The sequence below is a fragment of the Piliocolobus tephrosceles genome, chromosome 7 (genome assembly GCF_002776525.5).
Source record: "Piliocolobus tephrosceles isolate RC106 chromosome 7, ASM277652v3, whole genome shotgun sequence".
In the NCBI taxonomy this organism is placed as follows: domain Eukaryota; kingdom Metazoa; phylum Chordata; class Mammalia; order Primates; family Cercopithecidae; genus Piliocolobus; species Piliocolobus tephrosceles.
This window is the reverse complement of record NC_045440.1, coordinates 109,632,950-109,638,309: the sequence shown is the minus strand read 5'-3', so window position 1 is coordinate 109,638,309 and position 5,360 is coordinate 109,632,950. Positions and strand designations below refer to the sequence as shown.

The following is a 5,360-nucleotide window of genomic DNA, read 5'->3' as shown; positions in this document are numbered from 1 at the left end:
TATGAAGTTCAAAACCACATAAAAGTAATCTATAGAAGTCTGATTGTCTTTGCAGAGAAAGGAGATGCTGGAAATTGGGATGAACATGAGGAAGCCTTCAGGGTTAGTAGTCATATTTTATTTCTTGACCCAAGCAGTAGTTACACAGATGTGTTCCATCCATGATGCTTCCTCATAGTGTATACTTAAAATTTTTGCATTTTTCTGCAGACATGTTACGCTTTAATAAAAAAGGTGAAAAATCATACTCCATAACTAAAGGCGCAATCTTGGGTGGCAATGTATTATTAGCTATGTAGCTATTATCGGTTCTTCTTTATATATGAACTTGTGAACTACATGTCATGATTTATTTTGAAACACTGCATTGTACTTCTGTGAGTCCATTAAACCATATTTTATTCTTTTGCTAGCTCTTTCTAAGCAATTAACAACCTCTGCCTCTTGAACATGGGCAAAGTCTGACCTACAATTAAATGTGGACTGACTCACACGTTTCAAACCACATTAAGGCAATGCTCATTGATTTCCATAATCTCATTGCCCCTGAAGCTAAGCCTACCATTCTTATGTGTTCCAGTCATTGAGGACATTTATGTCAATTTGACCTAGTTCTTTATTTCATGGAATTTTTAAAGATTAGATAGCTCCAGTGAAAACCAGGTAAATTTCATATCCCAAGATGATTTAGCTCCATGTAGATTTCTTCTTCTTCTTCTTCTTCTTCTTCTTCTTCTTCTTCTTCTTCTTCTTCTTCTTCTTCTTCTTCTTCTTCTTCTTATTTTTTGAAACGGAATCTTGCTCTGTTGCCCAGACAAGACTGGAGTGCAATGGCATCATCTGGGCTCACTGCAACCTCCACCTCCGTGGTTCAAGCAATTCTCCTGCCTCAGCTTCCCGAGTAGCTGGGACTACAGGTGCATGCCACCACACCCGGCTAATTTTTTGTATTTTTAGTAGAGAAAGGGTTTCACCGTGTTAGCCAGAATGGTCTTGTTCTCCTGACCTCGTGATTTGCCTGCCTTGGCCTCCCGAAGTGTTGGGATTACAGGCGTGAGTCACAGTGCCTGGTCCCATGTAGATTTCTTAACACAGTTCAGTTATCTGCTGGATACACTTCAGGATCTTACTTTTTTTTTTGGAAACCTCCTTCTTTATCTTGGACTTTTAAACATAACACACCGTATCTATATGCACTCTGAGCTCTTAAAACCTCAGGAAGTTTACCTGCAAAAGGTGGTCCCAACAATGCAGAGATGCCATTAGCACACATGATGATGCCATAGGAATTTGCTAAATGTTCAATGCCAACCAAGTCTTCAGCCACTACTTGCATTAGAGAGAAATAACTGCTAGAAAACCCTATCAGTGCGCAGATGACCACCAGGCCAGCATAAGTGTGCATCAATGGCAGAATTAAAAATCCTGAGGAGGCCAGCTGCGGTGGCTCACACCTGTAATCCCAGCACTTTGGGAAGACGAGGCAGGCAGATCACAAGATCAGATCAAGACCATCCTGGCTAACATGGTGAAACCCCGTCTCTACTAAACATACAAAAACAAAATTAGCTGGGTGAGGTGGCGGGCGCCTGTAGTCCCAGCTACTCAGGAGGCTGAGGTGGGAGAATGGCCTGAACTCGGGAGTCAGAGCTTACAGTGAGCTGAGATCGTGCCACTGCACGGCAGCCTGGGCCACAGCACGAGACTCCGTCCCAAATAAATAAATAAATAAATAAATAAAAAACAACAAAACAAAACAAAAATACTGAGGACAAGACTGAAGTTGACCAACAGGAAGTCATTCCAAACACTGATGCAAGGTAAGTCAGCTATGATGCCCAGGATCACTTTTCCAAAAATGTGAACTACTGCTGTAATTGAAGGCAGAGGGAAAACGTCGTTTGCTCCAATAAGTTACACAAACTGACGATTTCTGGGACATGAATAAAGGAGATGACAAAGCTGCTGTATGCAAACGAAGCCCAGAAAATAAAGGCTACAAACATTTGATTTGTAAATAGAGAGGCTGTCCCAAAATAGCCTGAGTACCAATCCTCAGAGCCCTTCTTGACTCTCATGGTGAGCCAGCTGACATTCTTCAGAACCGGAGAGAGCCCATGATCCGGCCTGATCGGGGCACTCCTGGGCTTGCAGGTCACAGAGGGTCTCCTCGTTCCCAGACCCACCGTCCTTCTCTTCTGTTCTTCCCTGCTGTCCATTTGACATCACATATTCCGTGGAGTGAGCAGGCAGGATGCGCAGATCTTTCTCTCCTGGATCATATGGGTTTTTCCCAGGAGGGAGGGGCCTCATGAGGGTCCCACAAACACAGGTTTAAGGAAACCGCGCCTTGGATCAACATGGCATTCCTCCAGCCGTACTCTGCGCACAAGTACTTCAGTAGCACAGTCATTAGGAACATACCGAATCCGGTCCCCTTAGTGCTGAGGCCCTGGGCGAGGGCGCGTCTCTTCTGGAAATACCTACCCACAATGACCACCGCTGACAGATAGGCCATCCCGCTGCCCAGGCCAGCTGCTGCTCCAAAAGTAATGAAGAGATAATGCACGTTTGCAGCGTAGGCACTCAACACCCAGCCCAGGGAGCTGACGAGCCCTCCAATGATTGCAGTCCGGAGGCACCCACAGGTGTTAATGAACAAGCTGATGAAAGGGCGGCTCGAGGCTCGCTGGGCTGCAGACTCACTCGGCTCCACGCCCAGATCCTCAAACTTGCTTCTCTGCTTGGAGCCCCCTGAGCTGCTAGGTGTAGAGATTTGTTGCAATGTCGCCTATCATCCTGGAGATGCGGGTGCCCGCGGATCAGTTCTCCACTGGGCTCGGTGCGCTGGGTGAGGGGCTTCCGTGCTCGTCTGCCGCTCGCCGCCAGGCCAGGTGAGAGTTTGGTGGAGCTGAAAGTCCGACGCCTCACTCCGGGTGGTTTTAAAAAGGGAGCATTTGGAGGTGCCCAAACCTAACCTGGGCTTCCTTCCAGTCGGAGCAATTTCCAATCTTCCTGCTCGTTCATTCCTATACCGGCTAATTCTGGTTTGGCAGGAGGAAAAAAAAGTGCAGTCACCTCACATGCACACTCTTGTTGCCAGTTGAAGTTTATTGATTTGGCTGAGGTTCCCCTAAGGCACTGCATATTTATCACTGGAGGAAAGGTCGTGAAACTGAATCCTGAATGCAGATGAGACTAGCAGTAGCCTCCATTTCTGAGATGGGAGAGGAGGGATGGATGAAACAGACCCTCACTGCAATATTTTTGGCCAAAGAGGACTCAATGTAACTCAGTGTCCCTTATTTTTTCTCTCTGTTTTAGAGACAAGGGTTTCACTGTGTTGCCAGGCTGGTCTTGAACACTTGGGCTCAAGTGATCCTCTGGCCTTGGCCTTCCAAAGTGCTGGGATCACAAGCTGAGCCACTGTGCCCGGCGAGTCCCTCATTCTTGGTCCCACTCTGGATTCCACCTCTCCCTGCTCTTTCTGCATGTTCATTACCTACCTTCATGGGCACCAGGCACAACTTTCATCTCAATGCCTCCCTACCTCATTCCCAGCAGGGAACACAACACAATGCTTTACCTTGAACAATTTTCTGTATTATTGAAGTGAATGCATGAGTTGATGAAGCCTGTGCTGTTTTACCCCTCCTGAAGGTTTTGTAGTGGTTCTCTACTGCTGTTGTAATAAATTACCACAGTAACAGCGAGGAAAACCACACAAATTCACTATTTTACAGTGCTGGAGGTTGGAAGTTTAAAATGGGTCATACTGGGCTAAGATCATGGTGTTGGCACCTTCAAGGCTGTGTTCCTTCTTGTAGCTCTGGGAGAGAGCCACCAGTTTCTGCGGTCCACACACATTCCTCGGCTGGTGGCTCTTACTCCATCTTCAAAGCCAGCACTGCTGTGTCATTCTGTCTTCTTTCCATACTTACATTGCCGTGTCTCCTCTCCCAGGATATTATTCTTAAAACATCTATGTACTTCCCATTTATTATTTATTTACTTATTTTTGAGGCATTGTCTTACTCTGTTGCCCAGGCTGGAGTGCAGTAGTATGATCACAGCTCACTGCAACTCCTGCCTCCTGGGTTCAAGGGATCCTTCTACCTCAGCCTCCCAAGTAGCTGGGACCACAAGTGTACACTAACACACCTGGCTAATTTTTGTATTTTTGGTAGAGAGAGGGTTCACCATGTTGGTCAGGCTGGTCTTGTACTCCTGACCTTGAATGATTTGTCTGCCTCGGCCTCCCAAAGTGCTGGGATTACAGGCATGAGCCACGGCGTCTGGCCCCATTTGTGATTTCAATTATATTAGACTGATTATTTACCTGACTTGAGATTATTTTAAAATGGAATTCATTTTGAATTCACTACCACTCAGGGTACTAGCAAATTCTTACTAAATCTTATGTCTGTTAATAGAAACATTTAATTTATAGTTAGGCACAGTTGGACGAGATCTAGTGTACTTTATAATTCCGTCCTCATATTAGGCACCTTGAGGTTGACTTAGGTGCCATACACACCAGTTAACATTAACATTTGTTTTTCCTCATAGATTCACTTACCCAGTAACTATACCACTTCTATAAAGCTCAGTTTCCACCTATATATGCTGTGCAGGTATGTGATTAGATGTAATTCACATTAAAACCCATGGTTGGTTTCTGGCATGGGTGCTGAGTTTTCTTCATTTCTCCAGAAATCCTCATTAGTAGTTTCCAGATATGCTTTAAAGAGGAATGGATTTTATTTCCATGTCCTATAATTATTTGTAGCCGGGAAAATTTGGGTCAATTAAGTCACAATGACAGCCATGATCATAGTAGCTTATCACTATAAGGAATAGGATTAGGGATCCATACCAGAAAAGTTAACTTTTTGTCAAGTAAAATTTCTTAGTATCAAGTAATTTGGAGGCATAAAATTATATTTTTTCTTGGGCTCTAAAGCATTACCTCTTTTTGTATAATTAAGCTATTACATGTCTTCTGTATGGTGAAAGGAAATTTTCATTTTTACTTAATATTTTTGATGAATCAAAAGTCATGAGTCCTTGATTTAGTTTAATCAATAAGAAATTTTATGTGTTTGATTATTGTTTTTTCTGAAAGTTTTGTTCCAATTTCTATAAGTTTTTTTTTTTTTTTGGTATAAATGTACTAAATAAGTAAGCTTCACTTTTACTTTCTCCACTTGGGCTTCAACAAAGAAATGTTTGAGTCTTATAGAGTAGTACCTCCATGGTTATGACAAAATATACCTGGAGTTGGGGGGGAATTATAGATCAAATTTATTTCCTTTGCTTAATTTTTTTTTTTTTTTTTTTTTTTTTTTTTTTTTTTTTTG

The 5,360-nt window shown here is 43.3% G+C and overlaps 1 pseudogene; it reads right to left on the bottom strand.

The window, feature by feature from the left end:
• Positions 1 to 687: 687 nt before the first annotated feature.
• The window catches only part of LOC111549679, an 11,775-nt pseudogene continuing 7,102 nt past the window's right edge, over positions 688 to 5,360 (bottom strand).